The following is a 24,083-nucleotide window of genomic DNA, read 5'->3' on the forward strand; positions in this document are numbered from 1 at the left end:
ACTCCGCCTTCGCTTTCATCGCCCAATTCCACATTTAATCGATGTTGGTCAAACAACGTGACCCGAAGCATCCATTCGATCACGTTTCTTTGATATTTTTTATATTTGTTAGAAACTATATTATAATAAACTCAATATAGTAATAAACTTAATATAGTTTTAAAAAATTCATTATTAATATATATATATATATATATATATATATATATATATATATATATATATATATATATATATATATATATATATATATATATCTATATATATATATATATATATATATATATATATATATATATAGATATATATATATATATATATATATATATATATAGATATATATATATATATATATATATATATATATATATATATATTAAAAAACAAAAAACAAAAATCAGTAAAAAAATATATAATTATTATATTAAAAAAAATCAATAAACAAAAAAAACAAAAAACAAAAATCAGTATTTAAAAAAAAATTAGTAGTAAAAAAAATTAAAAAAGAAAAAAAGAATTATTAAAAAAATTATTCTTAAAAAAATAAAATAAAAATTCCAAGGGAATATTACTGATGAGCTATAAGACGAGAGGATGGCCAAATTATACACATCGAGACGACAAACACTAAGTGAAGAAAATCCACAACATTAAAGCTTTGAGGACAAAGCTTCCGAAGGAAGGGGCTATGTTATGAATATAATTCATAACAAGTAAATAAATAAAATAAATGTAAATATTAAATAATCAAAAATTGATTATGTTAAATAGTCATTAAGTTAAGTGAAAAGGCATGTCTAAAAGACATGCCTAATCATGAAAGGTCACTTGCTTAGGTATAAAATCAGGGCATCATTGTAACATTCATATCACTTATATATATATATATATATATATATATATATATATATATATATATATATATATATATATATTATTAAAAATACCTTATATAAGTCTACAAGCTATAAGTTTTTATGCTTCAGTTGTTGATTTAACATTTCTCCTAGAACTTGTTGACCTTGATGCCCACCAAGGTGAACTTCTGCATGAGGATCATCTGGGAAACTACCATACCCACTTTTTTTATGTCAACAACTATTATTATAGTGTTTTGGTTGTTGGAAGAGGCATAAGAGATGATATGGATGGACTTGAAGGAAGTACGTACTATATAATTACTATCGTGTTATGCAACCAACTCACAAAATAGAAGAAAAATTTTATCAACGTCTTCAAAATTAGCCTCTTCAAGGGGAAACCTCCTTTACATTACACAAATGAACAATTCTTGGATGATACAAATGAAAAAACCTCCTTTCTATATATAGGAGTCTAAGGGGTCACAATATAATCAAAGCCGACATAACAATAATAATATAAGGGCACAACAATAACAATAGTGGGCTTCTATGGGGCACAATAATAATAATATGGAGAAAATTGGGGCAAAACAATAACAATAAGGGCTACAATGACAATATTAATGTGGGAATCACTAGTATTATAGGGACGTAAAATGCCCCTCTCCTTCAAAAAAGTGTTGCCCTCAATGCTTGAGTAGTTCTGGATGCTTCCATATAAAATTCTCATCCTCCCATGTGGAATCTTTAGCTGGTAAGTTCTTCCACTTGATGAGATACTCTAAAATTGATCGATTTCATAGATATCGAGTTCTTGTTTCTGTGACTGCTTCAGGTTCCAATATGATTTTTCCTTCCTCGTCAAGTTCTGGCAATATTGTTTCAACTGGGAGTTTGTTATCTATAACCTTCTTTAAGCATGAAACATGGAAAAATGGGTGCACTCGGGAAGCTGCAGGAAGCTCCAATTTGTATGCCATAATACCAAAATTTTGCAACACCTTGTATGGACCATAATTCTTTGGTGATAATTTATTATCCTTTTTAGCTTGCTTGACGGAAAATTGTGTATATGGTTGTAGCCGTAGGAATACCAAGTCACCTACATCAAAACTTCTTTCACTGCGATGTTGATATGCCTGTTGTTTCATTCTATTCTACGCCAAAGTGAGGTTATTCTTTAAGAGTTAGAGAACCTTGTTGTTGATGCTCGATGTGATCTTCCACTCCTTGAACTTTAGAATTTTCTCTTAAATATGATGTGATGGAAAATGGATGATATCCATAAAGTGCCATAAATGGGGTCATTTTTGATGTAGTATGGAAGGAAGTGTTATACCACCATTCAGCTAGAGGAAATCATTTGACCCATTGTGTCTGTTTATCATATACAAAGAAACAAAGATATCCATCCAAACATTTGTTTACCATCTCAGTTTTCCCATCGGATTTAGGATGATAAGATGAGCTATGAGCTAACTGAGTACCAAGACAAGAAAATAATTTTGTCCAAAAATTTCCCGTGAAAATGGGATCTCTGTCACTTATAATAATCTTTGGGTTTCCATGTAGCTTTTGAATTGTTTCCATAAATGCAGTAGAAATTGTACTTGCTTTAAATGGATGCGATAATGTAGAAAAGTGTGCATACTTGGTAAGTCCGTCAACTACCACCATGATGAAACTCTTTCCTTTGGACTTGGGTAAACCTATGATAAAATCCATTGAAACCTCCTCTCAACATTGGCTTGGAATGGATAAAGGTTGTAATAGACTTGGGGTCTTAATTGTTTCAACTTTATTTTGTTGGCAAACCAAAAATTCCACCACAAACTTTTAAATATCTAATTTAAGGCCATCCCAAAAATAATCCTTCTTAACCCCGTGGTAAGTTTTTAAAAATCCTGAGTGCCCTCCTAAGGGAGAGGTGTGCAATTCCATAAGAATATTTTGTTTGAGTTGGGAGTTCTTACATAGGTATAAGTGATATTTGTACCATAACGAAACATTTTTCTAGCTAAATGTATCAGATGTACTGCTATCTTGTTGTATCTTTTGAATAACTTCCCACACTTCTTTATCATTATTCCATTCATCCCTTGCTGCATTTATCCAATTTGGTTAGATAATAGAAATGGAGAAAATAAATTCTTCCACATCCTCATCCCTTCTTGAGAGTGCATCTGCCACAACATTTTTCTTCCCTTTTTTGTAGATGATTTCAAAGTCATAACCCAACATCTTTGTGACCCATTTTTGTTGCTCTTTTGAATATAATATTTCTTCTAAAAAGTATTTAAGACTATAATGATCTTTTTTTACCTTGAAGTGTCTTTCCATTAGGTAGGGTCGCCATTTCTTAAGTGCATGTAGTATTGCCAACATTTCTTTCTCATAAATAGCTTTGTGTAAATACTTTCCTTTGATTAGATGAATTTCGAAAGCAATGGGTCTTTCTTCTTGCATTAAAACAAAACCAATTCCATTTCGTGAGGCATCACATTCCACAATAAAGGTTTTTGTGACCTCCGGTGTAGCTAAGATTAGTTCTTGGCATATTTCCTCTTTAAAATGTTCAAAGGCTTTCGTTGCTTCTGGATTCCATGAAAATGCATCATTATTCAATAATGTTGTTAGACATGTTGCTATTCTCCCATAATTCTTAACAAAGTTGTGATAATACCCTGTCAACCTAAGAAATCCTCGTAGATGATTTATGGATGTGGGGATTTTCCATTCCTTAATGGATTTAATTTTTCTAGGTCTACCTTAATACCTTCATGAGATACAATATGGCCCAGATATTCCACCTCTTGTACTCCAAAGCAACATTTGGAGCTTTTTGCATATAATTGTTTCTCCTCCAAAAGTTTGAGCACCCTGTCAACATGTTGAACATGATCCTTCCAAGACTTGTTGTAGATTAGTATATCATCAAAAAATACTAACATAAATTTTCTAAGGAAGGGTTTCAAAATGGAATTCGTCAAACCTTGAAATGTAGAAGGTGCATTGGTAAGGCCAAAAGGTGTGACCAAAAATTCATAATGACCCTCATGAGTTCTAAATTCTATTTTTGGAATGTCTTTAGTCTTCATTCTGATTTGATGATATCCTGAATGAAGATCCAACTAGGTGAAGTAAATTGATCCATGTAATTCATCCAATAATTCATCAATGAAAGGAATGGGAAATTTATCTTTAATAGTGAGTTTGTTGAGCTCACTATAATCTAGACACATGCGCCATGACCCATCCTTATTGTGCACCAATACTACTAGAGCAGAGTAAGAACTTTGACTAGGTTGAATTATACCAGCCTCTAGCATTTCTGCAACCATGCATTCAATTTCACTCTTTTGGGCATAGGTATATTTCTAAGGCCTGATGTTTGGAGGAACACTTCCTAGAATCAAATGAATATCATGATCATGATCAAGAATAGGTGGGAGGCCTTTTAGAGTCTCAAATACCTTGGAATGATTGTCCAAGTACTTTTTGGAGATCGAAAGAAATAGATGATTTCGATGTGGGAACCTATAGCAAACATAATTGTGCAATTACACCTTGTTCTTATTTCTTTAGAAGCTTTGTCATTACGTTAGAGCTGATTATATTTCCTGGTTTCCCTGCGATTCTCCTTAATTCAACTTCCTTTCCTTTTGAAGAAAATTTCATGAAAATTTATTGGAAATTAAAAGTTATTGTACCTAAGTATTGTAGCCAGTAGACTCCTAGTATAGCATCAGCACCACAAATGAAATGGAAAGCATTGGACTATTCAATACATATTCTCCCATGGATATCTTGATATTATGGCACTTTCCAAAGCAATTTATGGTTCCTTGACTTGCAACCATCACTTGACACTCTGGTGCTGGATATAGGAAGCAATTCAACTCCTTCACTATCTTACAATGAATAAAATTATGCGTACTTCCTTAATCAATCAACTGTTGGGTTGTGTTATATTTTTTCCATGACTAGCCCACGTTGTTAACTGGGGGATTAGAAAGGGGGTGGAACCCCCCCTTCGTTGTGCCGATTGCGTAGAGGGGGGGTCACAGGGGGTTTGAGGGGTGTAGGTAACCCCACTCTATATTAGGTTGGGCGGACCTACCTATGGTTTTGTGCATGTTTTTCACACATGGTTTTGGATGTAATGGTTTTCGGTCCATGGTTTTGGACGCGATGGTTTTCGGTCCATGGTATTGGATGCTTAGGCATGTATAAATATGTATTGTAACATTGAAAGGAACATAATGAAAAATTAAGCTGGTAGTCTCGGTTTTGGGATCTAGGGGAAATCTCTGTGTACATGTGTTTTATGTGTTATGCTCTCGCATTGTTTATTTTTTGTGTTCTAGAATTCGTATGCAGGTAATTTCTGTACGGTGTTAAAACCTACATCAACACTATTACCTTCTTCTTCTTGATATGTCCTTCTATCTTGATAGTTTGAGGAGTGGTAATTCTGGCCAATGCATTACAAGATATGGTCATATTCATTTCTTCTTTCTCTAGGTTTTGTTCTTGGTGTATATCCTCTTATTTTGATGTTTCTTGTTCCTTTTCTTCCTCCTCTTCACAATCTATGTAAAATAATTTCTTCTCAGCACAACTGTAACAAATACCTTTTGCTATTTTTTCTTCCAATTGTTGTGGTGTCAACCTTATAGTTTGTGGAAGGCTAGGAGAAACAACACTTCCATATTTATAGTTGCGAGTGGTAGGCTTCCTTGTTACCATAATTTTATTTTCCATTTTCCTTGACAACCTGAATGCCTTCTCCAATGAATCAAGTTCCCAAATGTGAACCTCATGTTGGATGCTATCCATTAAATTCCCTATGAACACATCAATCCTATGCTCCTATGGAATATATTTTACCCTTATATTCAATTTTTGGAAGTCCCCAATGTGCTCCATCATTGAATCCTTTTGTTTGAGAATTATCAATTGGCTAAAAAAGGTGTTTCTTTTTGTATCCTCATAATGTGCTATCATTTGTTCCGTAAAAATTGACCAAGTGACAATTTGTTTATGAGAACAAAGCCATCGATACTATACAAACTTATTTGGTTCTAAATATAAAGTTGCAATGTGTACCTTTTGTGTGTTTTGCAAATTATGGAGATCGAAATATTGTTCCATCTATAGTATCCATGTTACAGTATCCTTGCCATCAAACTTCCTCATATCAATATTTGGAACATGGTGGGTCTTTGTTCCAATGTTAGAGTCTATGAAATCATGATCAACATCTATTTTGTTTTCATCATGAGTTTCCTGTACTGCCTTTTCGCCATTAGGAAGCCTTTCTTGTAGCAATTTTGTCAAACCTTCCTTCAAAACTTCCATGTATTTCTTTAAATGTTCAATGTTGTATTTCATACCATCTATCTTAGCTTCCACGCCTTTCTTTAAACCACCCATCTTAGCTTCTGTTACTTTTTGTGAGAGTGAAATTTGTTGCACTTGGTCTCGTAATTTTGATATATCATGTTGCATTTCTTCCTCTTCTTCATGAGTCATGCTATAGATTTCGGGTTGCTTACTAGGTGTTTCCATTTTAATTCTTCGGGGCATCAATTAATGATAATAATGCTTCACTATGCCCTTGAATTCCTTCAAACTAATTTTTCAAACCAAACTTTTTCAAAATTTAAAAAAAACTACACACCTTTGTTCACTTTGTAGGAGCTCGATATTGCATATGATGTATCTCTGTAATTTTAGATATCCAAGGTCTGAAATTATGTTCTGCGATAGCCCTCTGAGTAATCTTTCTAACCCACAGGTATGATCAATATTGGATTCTCCAAGGAAGATTTATGCCAAATGTCCCACGATGACCTGATTATAGACTAGTTCAATAGAGCGCACTTGTACGACATGCCACGTGTCACTATTTCGATCTTAGGACCTGAAACCAATACACAGAAAACTACATGCCGTACTCTTTCTGTAAATTCTAACGAAATTTCAATCAGATTCTCAGAAGAAGAAAAAATTATGATGATTTTCCCCAGGTCACCTGTTTGAGATATAATTCGGGATCCTACAAAAACCCTAACTTCCTTGCATCATATCTCTGAAAATATAGTGGGAAAAGATCTGAATTTCAGACTTGAGGTTCAATGAGATATTGGCTCAAATGGGTTTTGTTTTTTTGTGTCTGAAACATCGTAGAAAAAAAGTTATAGAGAAAATTCCACGAAGGCCTATTTGGAGCAGTGAAACCCTAGAATCCAGAGCTCTGATACCAAATGTTATGCAACTAGCTCACAAAATAGAAGAAAAGATAGATCAACACCTTCAAAATCAGCCTCTTCGAGGGGGAAACCTCCTTTACATTACGAAAATGAACAATTCTTGGATGATACAAATGAGAAAACTCCTTTCCATATATAGGAGTCTAAGGGGTCACAATATAATCAAAGACGAAGTAACAATAATGATATAAGGGCACAACAATAACAATAGTGGGCTTCTATGGGGCACAATAATAACAATATGGGGACAATAGGGGCACAACAATAACAATAAGGGCTACAATGACAATAGTAATGGGGGAATCACTAGTATTATAACGACCTAACATATCGACTAAGTTTAAGTCAATAAGTGATAAGTTTATGCCTCTTTTATTTGAAATCGAAAACCAATACAAACACAATATGTATAACATTATATAATGGAATCAATTAGATACAATATCATTTACTAACATTATTATTTAAATAAAAAGTTATATTAAAAAATGTTAACATTATATATAAATGTATGTTATTTAATTATAAATTAAACTTTAGTATAATTTTAATAAATACAAATACTAAGTTAGTTTATATAAATAAATTTACATCCTAATAATTATAATTATTTCATTTAGTTTATTAAATATATTTTTTAAATTGTATAACATCATTTAACTATATAATTATTTACATAGCATATTAATTTTAAACTATATATTTAAAAAATCGTTTTAATTTTTTTATTGATATTATTAAGTTTTAATTAAAATTTGATATAATTTATATAAATAAAAATATTTATTGTATAGAGAGGTGCTCTACAATCTGGTATGGTAGTAATGTTGTAAAAATTTAGTTATGTAAGGCATTACTAACATTCCATTAATTATGTAATTCTTAATAACATTTCATTTTTAATGTTATTTATTTGTATTACACCAAGAGGCACTCTACATCCCAACATAGGGGAGATGTTGTAGTGGTCGTAAATGAGTATAAACATAAGCGTTGGCTCAATATGGGGAAGATGTTGTAATAGTCGTAAATTAGTGTAAACATTTAAGCTTAATATGGGAAAGATGTTATAATGTCCAAAGAAGAAAACACTATAGTAATGATACATTTAATAAATGCAAAAAAAACAATTAAATTTTTCTAAATTTATTTTGCATTTCCATTTTGCTTTAATAAATAAGAAATGTATTTTATTATTATTACTTTTTTTACTTTTAAACCAAATAATAACCTATCATACGAATAGATACATGAAATTGATTTCATAAATTGTAAAGAAATATAAATTTACATAAAATTTAATCTATACCAAAAAAGCATGCATGAGTGTTTTGAAGCATGCACATATTTGTAACATAATGCATGTTCTTTTATCTGAAAACAAAAAAACATTGCAACCTTGTTTACCAGTAAGATCAAAGTTGTCATCAAGTTATTATTGTAGGATAGGTTCAATTCTAAATTTCATTTTTATATTTGATAAATTATACAAATTTAAATAGTTTGTATTTTTTTTCATTATTATTTAAATGTATTTTTTATTCTATTAGGATGGAATAAAAACTTAATTTGAACCCAATCCCTACTCTTAAGCAACTCAATGAGATCCATACATGGAAAAAAATCAAATGTAGATAACATCATAAACTTAATTGGTGGGCTGAGGAATTCTAGAGATCCATCATATCTTTCCTTGCCACTTTGCTATACACTATTATTATAGGTTTTAACCTTGCACAGAAATTACTTGCAAACGAATTCTTAGAAAACAAAATATACAATGGTGAGAACATAAAACAAAAATACACAGATATTTTCCATTGGATCCCAAAATCGGGACTACCAGAATGATTTTTCATTATGTTCCTTTCAATGTTACAATACATATATGTACATGTTGAAGCATTCATAAACCCCAATCAATTAACCCTGAATTAGAACATAACTGTAGTTCCCTTGACTGGATATACAAAATACATGGGAATAAAACCATCATGCCCAAAACCATGTGCAAAACCCATGCACAAAACCATGGGTAGGTTTTCCCACCATCTTTGGGTCTACCCCCCATCCTTGGGTTCACATATATATAGAAAAAAATTGTTTGGGCGCTGCCTTAGACCCCATGTAGGGGGGCTACCACCCCCCTTGTAAACCACCCAATAGAGGGGCTACCTCCCTCCCTATGACCCCCCTATTGTGTTTGACACAACACATAGGGGGATCTATTGCCCCCCCTGTGACCCCCCCCCACCCCTACGCATGTTCGATTAGTCATGGAAAGAAATTAACACACACCAACATTCTCCCACTTGTTGTTTTATTTTCCACACAGGGGGTCACAGAAAAGCTTAGTCATTGGTCCAGCCCTACAATTCCCTTATTTCTCTACACCAAGAAAGCTTCTCAGTGCTCACAGAGTTTTTCAATGCATCTGCAACATTCTTCAAAGTGTCCAACTTTACCAGCAACACCTTTTTGTCCCCAACCATATCCTTCACAAAGTGATACTAAACATCAATTATCTTTGTCTTTGAATGATAAGAAGGCTTATTTGCCAAGAAAATTGCATTTTAGATGTCATAGTCTATCATTATAGCTCGTTGCACTAACCCCATACTTGAACACAATCTTTGCAACCAAATTGCTTCCTTTCTTGCATGACAGTTGCCATGTATTATGCCTTTGTAGTTGAAAATTCCATTACACACTGTCTCTTGCTCATCCAAATGACTACTCCTACAAATAGGTTAAACACATACTCACTGGTATATCCTCTCCAATCCAGATCTCCAGCCCAGTCCACTATAGGTTTTAACCCTGTATAAAAATTACCTGCCAATGAATTCTTAAAAACATATATATACAATGGCGAGAAACAAAAAAAAAATACAAAGAGATTTTTCCCTGGATCCCAAAACTGGGACTCCCAGATTTATTTTTCATTATATTCCTTTCAATGTTGCAACACATATATATACATGTCGAATCATTCATAAACCCCAGTCCATTAACCTTGGATTAGAACATAATCGTAATTCCCTTAACCGGATCTACAAGATACCATGGGAATAAAACCATCATACCCAAAACCATGTGCAAAACCCATGCAAAAAACCATAGCTAGGTCCAGCCACCTAATAAAGGGTGGCCTAGTCATGGAAATAATATAACACACACCCAACATTCTCCCACTAGTTGTTTTCTTTCCATAGGGGGCCACAGGAGAGCTTAGTCACTGGTCCAACCCCACAATGCACATTATTTCTCTACACCAAGAGAAATTCTCAATGCTCACAGACTTCATCAATGCATCTGCAAAATTCTTCAAGGTGTCCACCTTTACTAGCAACACCTTTTTGTCTGAACCATATCCCTTACAAAGTAATACTGAACATCACTGTGCTTTTTATTTGAATGATAAGCAGGGTTCTTAGGCAAGAAAATTACACTTTGGCTATCACAGTCTATCCTTATAGCTTGTTGCACCAACCCCATACCTCAACACAATCTCTGCAATAAAACTGCTTCTTGGATGAATGGTTATAATGTATTATACTTTTGTAGTTGAAATAGGCACTACAAATTGTCTTTGGCTCATCCAACTGACTTCACCTCCAAACATGCTAAATACATACCCACATTTAGATCTTCTCTGATCCAGAGCTCCAACCCAGTCTACATCAACAAATCCATGGATGTCCAATCCTCTATCCAATCCTAGTCTTCCTTGGTAAAACAGACCATAATCACTAGTGCCATGGAAATACCTGAAAAACCGCTTCATTGTTGTCTAATTCTCCTTCCCTGGTTTTGACATAAACCTACTCAATACTCCCACTGCATGTGCAATGTCTGGTCTAGTACATACCATTGCATACATGACGCTACCGACTACACATGCGTATGCAACATGGGAAATTTCCTCTTCCTCTTCTTGTGTCTTAGGACATTCTTCAACAGATAAATTTACAACTACAAGAATAGGAAACTTCACCAGTTTACTATCTTGCATATTAAACCTCTATGGTATTGTCTTGACATACTTCCTCTCGTTTAACTAGATCTTCCTCTTTTCCCGATTTGGTTTAATTTCCATGCCCAAAATATAGTTTGTGTTAGAAAATTATATATTACAGAGCAATGGAACACAAAATATTGAAGAAATATAAACATAGAAAACGCATAAAACAAGAGAGACATAGATATACGTGGTTCACCCAATTTTGGGCTACGTCCACAGAGAAACAGTCATTCATTCCTTTTATATTATCCAGCAAACTGAAGAGATACAACCTGCAACATATCCGTTGTAATTCCCTCTTCTCTCTCGCTCAATCTCCTCTCTCTTGTCGCTTAGAATACAGGCCTACATAGATGCAATATAATTCCCTCATATATAGCGAGGGGTTACCTTCTAGGGAAAAAAACCATAAATTAAACATAACTTCTACCGTCATATCTCCGCCTAATGAACGGCCCAAATTGACTACGAAATTACAACATTTTACAAGGCAATTTTACATCTATTTTTAGCTTCGGGGGCGCTGCCCCCGATCCCCTCGCCAGGGGGGCCTCCCAAAGGTCGCAGCCCACCCCCCCCGGACCCCCCCCTACAATGTATATTTTACGGGTGGCGTTGCCACCACATTACGAACTGGGGTCCAATGTGGCAATACGTCTAAATAAAGAAGATAATCAGGCTCCACACCCAACAGTTTGCAACACCAAGATCCTTCATGTCGAATTTAGAGGACAATTGGGTCTTCAAAACCTAGATAATTTCTTTGTCATTTCCAATCAGCAACATATCATCCACATACAAGATTAGATAAATAACACAAGTTCCACCAGTTAATTTAAAATATGCACAATGATCCACTTTGCTTCTGGTGAAGCTAAGTCCCCATATAAATTTATCAGATTTATGATACCACATCCTTGGTGACTACTTTAACCCATACAAAAGCGTTTTTAACTCGCATAACAATTTTTTATTTCCCTTCACCGCATAGCATTCAAGTTGCTTCATGTAGATCTCTTATTGCAGATCCCAGTAAAGAAATATTGTCTTCACATCCATATGTTATACCTCAAAATAAAAAGCATCAGAAATAGATAAAAGTAATCTAATAGAAGCTACCTTGGCAACAACAGAAAAAATATCTCCAAAATAAATTCCTAGCACCTGGGAATAACCTTTTTCTACCAAATGAACTTTGTATTTCTCCACCTTTCCTTTTGCATTCAACTTCTTCTTGAATACCCATTTTCGTGCAATGGGTCTCCTTCAAGCCGTAAAATCCACCAAATCCCAAGCCTCATTTTTATACAAAGATACCATTTCATCAACCATGACCTCTTTTCATCGTTTTCCATCATGCCAATCCACTGCCTCCCTGACAGTTCTGGGATCATCATCAGTAATTGATAAATCAAAATTTTTCCAGAAAGCAGATGGAATATATCTTTTTGGTTTCCTTCTTTCTCAAATTGATATTCACACAACTGGAGTTTGTGGCGCTTCATCTTCTGATTCTTGTTCTATTGTAGAGTCTGATTCTTCCTCCTTTAGCTCAAAGTCTATCTTCTCAAGTTCCTTTGGTAGGACTTCATGTTTAAAAACCTCTTTCACCTCTCTAAACACCACATCTTGATTGTACACAACCTTCCTTATTTCTGGGTTCCAAAGCTTATAACCTTTTAAACCATCTTTATACCTAATAAAGATGCAACTTTGACATTTACTATCCAACTTCGTTCTTTTATCCTTTGGAACATGTATATATGTGTCATAGCCAAATACCCTCATATGTGAAAGAGAGGGTTTCTTACCAATCCATATCTCATGTGGAGTCTTATCCTCCAATGTTGATGAAGGTGATCTGTTGACCAGGTAACATGTAGTCAGCACCGCGTCTACCCAGAATTCTCGTCCTAACCCGACACCACTGAGCATGCTTCTTGCCTTTTCCATCAACATCATGTTCATTCTTTCTGCAACTCCATTTTTATAAGGTGTGTATGGAGTATTATTTTGTTGTGCTATACCACACTTCTTATAGAACTCTTCAAATTCCTTCTTGCAGAACTCTCCACCATTATATGTCCTTAGCACCTTTAGCTTCTTCTCTGTCTAGTTTTCCACCAAATATTTAAACTGTTAGATTTTAAACTTTTGTGGCTATCTTTTGGAAAATTGTGATTCAGATTATCCATAATATTGAGTGAATTTTTTCGACATTTTGAATCCCAGAGGGGATCCATCTTCAAGACATAAATTTGATGATAGATTGAGGGAGTAGTTTACCGACTAGAATTAGATAAATACCAATGCATAAACAAAAACACAAAAAGGCAACTAATATTAATAAACCTAAGCCTACATGAAATAATTAATACATTATTTTTTTTAATTATATGTAGTTATTTAATTAATTCTTAATAATGATTGATTTTATTTTAATTTTTAACAACAATTTATTTAATTTAATTTTTAATAACAATTTATTTAATTTAATTTTTAATAAATTGCTATTAAAAATAAAATAAAATAAATTGTTATTAAAAATTAATTAAAATAAATTATTATTAACAATTAATTAAATAACTACATATAATTATAAAAATTTTAATTTATTAATTATTTAATGTAGGCTTAGGTTTATTAATATTAGTCGGCTTTTTATGTTTTTGTTTATGCTTTGGTATTTATATGATTCTGGTAGGTAAACTCCACCTTCAATCTATCATCAAATTTATGTCCTGAAGATGGATCCCCTTTGGGATTCAAAATGTCGACAAAATACACTCAATGCTGTGGATAATCTGAATCACAATTTTCTAGAGATTTAAATTCTTTAAACCTGTCAAAGACTTCAGATTTCTTCCTGAGGAAATATATCCATGTATTCCTTGAGAATTCAACTATAAATGACACACAGTACACAGACTTACCCAGTGATGGAACCGACACAGGTCCAAACACATCATTGTGCAAAAGCTATAATATCCCTTTCACCCTCTTAGCACCAGAGGGGAAACTCACCCAATTTTACTTCCCATATACACAATGTTCACAAAAGTCGAAATCCAAAGAGAAATTGGACATACCTTCTACCATACCATTACCATGAAGTATTCAAAGGCCCTTCTCTCCAATATGTCCAAGCGTTTGATGCCAAGCATGGTATTTTCTCTAGAGACCACAAGGTTTTCTGCTCCACTTTCAGGAACCACAGAACTGTTGAACCCATCAATAACAGTGCTACCCAAAATCTTGTACAAAGTTCCAATCTGAACTCCCCGCATCAATACCAGTGCTCCCCAAACCATCTTGAGGGTATCTTTCTCGAACAATTTTTTTACACTTGCATCATCTGTCTTGCTTACAAAAATCAGATTTATGGCCAATGCAGGAATATGCAGAACACCCAGAAGTGTTCTAATCCTTCCACCTTGCAACTTCAACTTGACTTTTCCGCGTCTGATGATTCTAGCCTTCCTTTCATACCCTAAGAAGACATCATCACTATCATATTTCTCATACTCACAGAACCACTCCCTGTGGGGAGTGAAGTGAAAGAATGCACCTGATTCAATCAACCATGCCTCATGATCTACATGTGTACTTGAAGAAGAATCCAAGTACACATCCCCACCTTCATCTAAGGTGGTTTTTTCCTCTATAGAAGGAGCATCATCAGATCCCTTTCATTTCTCAGGAGCTTTAGATCTACAATCCTTTTTGAAGTGCCCTTCCTTTCCACATTTCCATCACACCTTTGTAGGTTTTCCTGGAGATTTAGATCTCCCTCTATATTTAGATCTCCCACTCGAGGACTTATTTTTGTTTTTGTTTTGGAACCGTCCTTGTACAGACAGGGCATCTCCATTCTGGCCCTCCATATTTTTTCGTCTCATCTCCTCCGACAGCAAGGATGAGACTATTTCATCAAACTTCAAGGTAGTTATATTGTTACCTATTGCGACAACCAAACTATCCCATGAATCTGGTAGAGAACACAACAAACTGATGCACTTATCTTCATCTTAAATTTTTATATCAACAAATAACAACTGGGTTACCACAGTATTAAAGGCATTCAGATGCTCTATCACTGAGTCTTCATCCTTCATCCTTAGGTTATACAAATTTTTCTGCAGGAATAGTTTGTTCACCAAATACTTAGATTGGTACAAAGTCCCTAACTTGACCCACAAATCCTTCGTTGTAGCTTCCCCTAATACATTCAACAATACTGAAACTGAGATACACATTTATATTTTTCTCTTTTCCTTTTGATCCAACTTTTCCCATTCTTTTGCTAACATTGCCATTGGTTTAGTACCTAGATCTACTGGGATCCATTGATCTTTATCCACCAATAGATCCTCCACCTTGAGCTTCCACAACTCAAAACTATGACCATTAAATTTCCTTATCTCTATCTTTCCACTGCTCGCCATCTTCTTTCACCACAAGAATTGATCCCGCATATCTCCCACTAAGTAAGGTCTACCATAGGCCCGAGAAAAACCCCTCAGCGGTAAAGGAATCCCCTTGAAGCCGAAACAGCTCTGATAACAAATATAGGTTTTAACCCTATATAGAAATTACTTGCAAATGAATTCTTAAAACATAAATATACAATGGTGAGAACATAAAACAAATATACATAGATATTTTCTCCTGGATCCCAAAATCGGGACTACCAGGTTGATTTTTCATTATGTTATTTTCAATGTTACAATACATATATATACATACCGAAGAATTCATAAAACCCAATCCATTAACCCTGGATTAGAACATAACTATAGTTCCCTTGACCAGATCTACAAGATACCATCGGAAAAAAACCATCATGCCCAAAACCATGTGAAAAACCCATGCACAAAACCATGGGTAGGCCCATTCACCATATTTGGGTCGGCCCCCATCCTTGGGTCCACATATATATAGAAAAAAATAATTGGTGTGTTGCCTTCGACCTTGTGCAAGGTGGGGTGTCCACCCCCTCGTGACCCCCCTGTTGTACCCAACACAACGCTCAGGAGGATCTATTGCCTCCCATGTCACCCCACACCCCCACCCCCCACATGTGACTATTCATGGAAATAATATAACACACACCAAACAATTATTGCTTCCATTAGCCATGCTCATTCACTAGGACTAGGATTAGAGAATACTACTTGGTGAGTATAAGTAAGGAAGAGGTGAAATATATACATGTTATCAAGGAAGTAATTTTCTAATTGATTATTGATGCTAGAACCAACCAACCTCTTGATTCAAGACATAAAGGATTTTTCATGTATTTCTAAATTGGATTGGATCATTATATCATTTTTCATCTATCTCGATGCTTTCAAAGTGAAAAGATAGAGAAGATACCGTAAAATACTCATGTGAGAGGATGGAAGCACATGTCTTCATGAAACTTTTATATCAAATCATCATTATATGTTTTTTTTCATTAGACTTGTCTCTATCATTGTCTTGTCCATGTATTGTGCCCTTAGATTCCCTCTTAGTTGTCGTGTCCATGTATTGTGCCCTTAGATTCCCTCTTAGTTCCATGGGTTGTAATTCATGGCTTGGGGATGTTAATCTCAACCTGAAATGAACATACAAAATTAAAGGAATCACTCTGGTATCACAAACAGTACCTTCTCTAAAATATATCAATAGTAAGTTCTTGAACCTCATTCATAGGTGAATACCATTTTACCTCCAATGTGAGCCTACGCTTTTTATATTTATATTTTCTCTTTCAATTTGATATGTTTTGGTTGTAAATTTTGAGATAAATAACAAAAAAAGGTAAGCTTAGCTTAAATGTTTCTCAAAACTTGGTGAGTGTGAGGTAATTTCTTAAAATGAATGTCAAGCTAGAGCGAACTTTTGATCTTACTTCATTGTTTAATATTTAAAGACACAATGATGAATGTGAGTGAAATTTTCTTGTAAATATAAAGTTTTTTTATTCTCGGAAAAGAAAAGAAAAGAACTAGAATGCTACTCCCTCATTATAAGCTAAATATTTTTAATAGTGTTATCATAGTATATATAAAATCATTTTTGAAATTGTTAAGAGTATATAACATGTATCAATAAAATTTTAATATTTCTGATCTAGATTTGAAGAGAGATTGAAATGGATGTAGTGATTTTAGACATTAAAATTTTTTCCTTGGTTATATACCTTTCCTTCTTGATGATGGAGCTAAAATACAAATATGATGCCATAGCATATGAGAATGACATCATAGCTGACCCTTCTTGGTCAACAATGTTTTTCCTCAAAAAGGACTGACACACAAACAAAATTGACGCTAGAAAAATGCTCAAGAGATCAATCCCAGACAATAGAATATTCTTCCTTCCACGTCATTTGGCTAAAGATATTCCATTCTCCTATGATAAACCCTTAGTAGCCTTGGAGAAGCTCAATATAGCTATCAATATTTCTATAGTTGTAGCTCCATTAATGCACGGGGGAAGTATATGCCACCCGTTGCATTTAAGAAAGTAAAATATCCAAGAAGTCTACCCTATGCATTAATGGAGCTATAGCTCCAAAAATATTGGTTTCCCTCAATATATTCCAAGGATCTGACACACCTATTTATATGAAGCAGACTTAGGCATGTGTGAAAGTCCTGCAAATAGTGGTGAGATCATATATTGTGCAACATCATTGGAATCATGATTGATTACACTACATCTACTTTGGGGAACAATCATGTGAATGGATTAGAGACAAATGTACCCTTCAAGCTCAAGTCTGAATGATATACCATCATGGGATTACTTTCTAAGGTAAATGTAGGCACACATATCCATCGATTGTCTATTATGTCCATGAAACTCAACACACCACCACACGGGTGTCTCTCAAGGGTAAACATGGTAGAAATGGAGAGGAAGTGATGATGTGTCACGCAGAGACAAGTTGGTGGAATCATCAACACTTGTCCTTCCAAGTGATCAATGTCAAGCCCGGCGGTGCATCCTTTTGTCACGTCCTACTCCACGGTCAAGCCTGGTGGTGGATCCATTTGTCATGTCCTACTCCATGATCACATTATTTGGCTTCATTCAAAGTATATTCTCTATTTCAATCCATTTTCATATACTATTTACTAGAATAACCCGAAGAGGAAGAAAGTAACACCAAATAAAATGAAAAGCCCAAATGTTGTAAAAGAATAGGTTTTTGATAGGTCCCTATAATACTAGTGATTACCCCATTACTATTGTAGTTGTATCCCTTATTAACATTATTGTGCCCCTATTTCCCCCATATTTTTATTATTGTCCCCATATAATCCCTCTATTGTTATTTTTGTGGCTTTATATTATTATTGTTAGGTCGGCTGAGTTATATTGTGACTCCTTAGACTCCTATATATAGAAAGGAGGTTTTGTCATTTGAATCATCCAAGAATTGTTCATTTATGTAATGTAGAGGAGGTTTCCCCCTCGAAGAGGCTGAATTCTAAGGCGTGGATTTATATTTTCTATCTTTTCTTGTGATGGTTTCATAACATTCGGTATCAGAGGTTTGGATTCTAGGGTTTCGCTGCTCCCAACAGGTTATCGTGGAATTTTCGCTATAACTTTTTTCTGTGATGTTTCAGAAGCTAGAAAAAAAACCCATTTGATAAGACATCTTGATGAATCTCAGGTCTGAATTTCAAAACTCTTTGGGCTATATTTGTGGAGATATGAGCTGAGGAAGTTGGTCTTCTTGTAGACTCCTGAATTACATTCCAAACACGTGACCTGGGGAAAATCTTCATAACTTTCTTTCTGAGCATCGGATTGAAATTTAGTAAGAAGGTACAGAAAGAGGATGGATTTTAGTTTCTTGTATATATTGTTTTAGAGCCAAAGGTTGAAACAGTGAATCGTGGCACGTCGTACAAGTTTGCTTTACTGAACTAGTCTATAAGCAGGTCACTGTGGGAGATTTTGCATAACTCTTCCTTGGAGAATCCAATTTGGATCAGACTGGTGGCATTGGAAAGAGAAAGTAGAAGGATACTACAGATCGCAATTTAAGAATTGGATGATCTGAAATTATAGAGATACATCAGATTCAATATCAGGCTTCTACAAAGGAAGAAAAGGTGTGTAGTTTTTTTTTTAAATTTTTGCGTAAGCTTGGTTTGAAGGAATTCAAAGGGCATAGTAAAGCATTATTATTGGTAAGTGATGCCCCAAGGAAAGAAAATGCAAACACCTAGTAAGGAACTTGAAAGCTCTAGCATGACTCATGAAGAAGAGGAAGAAATGCTCATGATATATCAAAATTACAAGAACAAGTGCAACAAATGTCACGCTCAAAAAAGCTAACAGAAGCTGAGATAAATGGTGTGGAATCTAAGATAAAGGGCATGGAAGCTAAGATGGATGATTCAAAGATAGATTTGAAGAGAGACATGGCAGATTTGAAGACAGATTTGACAAATTTTCTACAAGAAATACTTACTAATGGTGAAAAGGTTGTAAAGGAAACTCATGATGCGAACAAAAGAAATGTTAATCATGATTCCATAGACTCTAATGTTGGATCAAAGACTCACCATATTCCAAAAATCGATATGAGGAAGTTTGATGGCAAGGATCCTGCAACATGGATATTACAGATGGAGCAATTTTTCGATCTCAATAATGTGCAAAACACACAAAAGGTACGTATTGCAACTTTATATTTGGAACCAAATCAATTTGTATGGTATCAATGGCTTTGCTCTCATAAACAAATTATCACTTGGGCAATTTTTACTGAAGAATTGACAGCACATTATGAGGATACAAAAAGCAACACTTTTTTTAGCCAATTGATAAGTCTCAAACAAAAAGGTTCAATAATGGAGCACATTGAGGAGTTCCAAAAATTTAACGTAAGGGTAAAAAATATTCCAGAGGAGCATAGGATTGATGTGTTCATAGGGACTTTAAAGGAAAATATCCAACATGATGTTCGCCTTTGGGAACCTGGTTCATTAGAGAAGGAATTCAAGTTAGCAAGAAAAATGGAAAGCAAAATTATGGCAACCAGGAAGCATACCAGTCACAACTATAAAGATGGAAGTGTTGTTACCCCTAGCCTTCCACAACCTATAAGGTTGACAACACAACAATTGGAAGAAAAAAGAGCAAAAGGGCTTTTTTACAGTTGTGATAGCAAATACACTAAAGGTCATAAATGTGCTGAGAAGAAATTATTCTACATAAATTGTGAAGAGGAAGAAGAACAGGAGCAAGAAAGGTCACAGGAAGAGGATATACTCCAAGAACAAAGCCTAGATAAAGAAGAAATGAATCCGACCATATCTTGTAATGCATTGGTTGGAATCAACACTCCTCAAACCATCAAGATAGAAGGACAAATCAAGAAGAAAAAGGTAATAGTGTTGATTGATTCAGGAAGTACCCACAATTTTATTCATTGTAAGGTAGAAAAAGAATTGAATTGCTTCCTATATCCAGCACCAGAGTGTCAAGTGATGATTTCAAATAGAGGAACGATAAATTTCTCTGGAAAGTGCCATAATATCAAGCTATCCATGGGAGAATATGTATTGACTAGCCCAATGCATTTCATTCCAATGGGGGGTGCTGATGTTGTACTAGGAGTCCAATGGCTACAATCCTAGGGTACAATAGCTTTTAATTTTCAAGAAGTCTTCATGAAATTTTATGCAGAAGGAAAGGAAGTTGAATTAATGGGTATTACAGGGAAACCAAGAAAGATAATCAGCTCTAAGGGTATGACAAAGCTTCTAAAAAGGAAAAAAGAGGTGTAATTTCACAATTATGTTCGCTAGATGTTTCCACACCGAAATCATCTATTTCTCCATATCTCCAAAAAGTCTTGGACAATCATTCCAAGGTATTTGAGACTCCCAAAGGTCTCCCACCTATTCGTGATCATGATCATGCTATTCATCTGATTCCATGAAGTTTTCCTCCAAACATCAGGCCGTACAGATATCCTTATGCCCAAAAGAGTGAAATTGAATGTATGGTTGCAAAAATGCTAGAGGCTGGTATAATTCAACCTAGTCAAAGTTATTTCTCTTCTCTAGTAGTATTGGTGCACAAGAAGGATGGATCATGGTGCATGTGTCCGGATTATAGGGAGCTCAACAAGCTCACTATTAAAGATAAGTTTCCAATTCCTGTCATTGATGAATTATTGGATGAATTGCATGGATCAATTTACTTCACCAAGTTGGACCTTCGTTCAGGATATCATCAAATCAGAATGAAGACCGAAGACATTCCAAAAACAACATTTAGAACTCATGAGGGTCATTATGAATTTTTGGTCATGCCTTTTGGCCTTACCAATGCACCTTCTACATTTCAAGGTTTGATGAATTCCATTTTCAAACCCTTCCTTTGAAAATTTGTGTTAGTATTTTTTGATGACATACTAATCTACAGCAAGTCTTGGAAGGATCATGTTGAACATGTTGACAGGGTGCTACAACTATTGGAGGAGAAACAATTATATGCAAAAAGATCCAAATGTTTCTTTGGAGTACAAGAGGTGGAATATCTGGGTCATATTGTATCTCATGAAGGAGTTAAGGTAGACCCTAGCAAAATTAAAGCCATTAAGGAATGGAAAATCCCCACATCCATAAAGCATCTACGAGGATTTCTTGGGTTGACAGGGTATTATTGCAAGTTTGTTAAGAATTATGGGAGAATAGCAGCACCTCTAACAACATTATTGAAGATGCATTTTCATGGACTCCAGAAGCAACAAAGGCCTTCGAACATCTTAATGACGCAATGTGCCAAGCACCGGTCTTAGCTACACCAGATTTCACAAAAACCTTTATTATGGAATGTGATGCTTCAGGAAATGGAATTGGTGCTGTTTTAATGCAAGATGAAAGACCCATTGCTTTTGAAAGTCGTCCAATCAAGGGAAAGTTTTTACACAAAGCTATTTATGAGAAGTAAATGTTGGCAATACTACATGCACTTAAGAAATGGCGACCCTACCTAATGGGAAGACACTTCAAGGTAAAAACAGATCATGATAGCCTTAAATACTTTTAGAGAAAAGATTATCTTCTGAAGAGCAACAAAAGTGGGTCACAAAGATGTTGGGTTATGACTTTGAAATCATCTACAAAAAAGGGAAGCAAAATGTGGTGGCAGATGCACTCTCAAGAAAGGATGAGGATGTGGAAGCGTTGTTGTGCGCCATTTCTATTATCCAACTAGATTGGATAAATGAAGCAAGGGAGGAGTGGAAGAATGATGAAGAAGTGTGGGCACTTATTCGAAAGTTACAACAAGATTCCAGTACATCTGATACATTTAGCTGGCAAAATGATTCGTTATGGTACAAAGATTGCTTATACCTCTATAAGAATTTGTAACTCAAAAAAAAGATTCTTATGGAATTGCACACTTCTCCCTTAGGAGGGCATTCAGGATTTTTAAAAACTTACCACAGGGTTAAGAAGGAATTTTTTTGGGATGGCCTTAAATCAGATATTCAAAAGTTTGTGGTAGAATGTTTGGTTTGCCAAAAAAATAAAGTTGAAAGACCCCGGGTCTATTACAACCTTTATCCATTCCAAGCCAACATTGGGAGGAGGTTTCAATGGATTTTATCACAGGTTTACCCAAGTTTGAGGGAAAGAGTGTCATCATGGTGGTAGTTGACAGACTTACCAAGTATGCACACTTTTGTGCATTATCACATCCATTGAAAGCCAGTATAGTTTCTCCTGCATTTATGGAAACAATTCAAAAGCTACATGGAAACCAAAAGATTATTGTATGTGACAGAGATCCCATTTTCACTGGAAATTTTGGACAGAATTATTTTCTTGTCTTGGTACTCAGTTAGCTCATAGCTCATCTTATCATCCTCAATCTGATGGGCAAACTGAGATAGTAAACAAATGTTTGGAAGGATATCTTCGTTGCTTTGTATCTGATAAACAGACACAATAGGTCAAATGGTTGCCTCTGGCTGAATGGTGGTATAACACTTCCTTCCATAGAGCAACAAAAATGACCCCATTTATGGCACTTTATGGATATCAGCCACCATCCATCACATCATATTTAAGAGAAAATTCTAAGGTTCAAGCAGTGGAACATCACATTGAACATCAACAACAGGTCCTCCAACTCTTAAAGGATAACCTCGTGTTGGCACAAAACAGAATGAAACAACAAGAAGATCAACATCGCAGCGAAAGAAGTTTTGATGTAGGTGATTGGGTATTCCTACGGCTACAACCATATAAACAAAGGTCCCTCAAGCAAGCTAAGAAGGATAATAAATTATCACCAAAGTATTATGGTCCGTACAAGGTGTTGCAAAAGATTAGTACTATGGCATACAAATTGGAGCTTCCTGCAGCGTCTCAAGTGCACCCAGTTTTCCATGTTTCATGTTTAAAAAAGTTTATAGGCGACAAGCTCCCAGTTCAAACAATATTGCCAGAACTTGACGAGGAAGGAAAAATTATATTGGAACCAGAAGCAGTCACAGAAACAAGAACTTGATAGCTACGAAATCAATCAATTTCGGAGTATCTCATCAAGTGGAAGAACTTATCTGCTGAAGATTCCACATGGGAGGATGAGAATTTTATACAGAAGCATCCAGATCTACTCAAGCGTTGAGGACAACACTTTTTTTGAAGGAGAGGGGCATGATAGGTCCCTATAATACTAGTGATTACCCCATTACTATTGTAGTTGTATCCCTTATTAACATTGTTGTGCCCCTATTGCCCCCATATTTTTATTATTGTGCCCCATAGAATCCCTCTATTGTTATTTTTGTGGCTTTATATTATTATTGTTAGGTCGGTTGGGTTATATTGTGACTCCTTAGACTCCTATATATAGAAAGGAGGTTTTTTCATTTGAATCATCCAAGAA

The 24,083-nt window shown here is 34.9% G+C and overlaps 1 pseudogene; it reads left to right on the forward strand.

Moving 5' to 3' along the window:
- The first annotated feature begins 17,364 nt into the window (after positions 1–17,364).
- LOC149173815 (BURP domain protein RD22-like) lies at positions 17,365–18,226 on the forward strand (annotated as a pseudogene).
- Positions 18,227–24,083: the final 5,857 nt, after the last annotated feature.

Source organism: Pinus tabuliformis, chromosome 4_2 (assembly GCF_031772625.1).
Source record: "Pinus tabuliformis cultivar Carrire ecotype Pingquan chromosome 4_2, CPIR1, whole genome shotgun sequence".
Taxonomy (NCBI): domain Eukaryota; kingdom Viridiplantae; phylum Streptophyta; class Pinopsida; order Pinales; family Pinaceae; genus Pinus; species Pinus tabuliformis.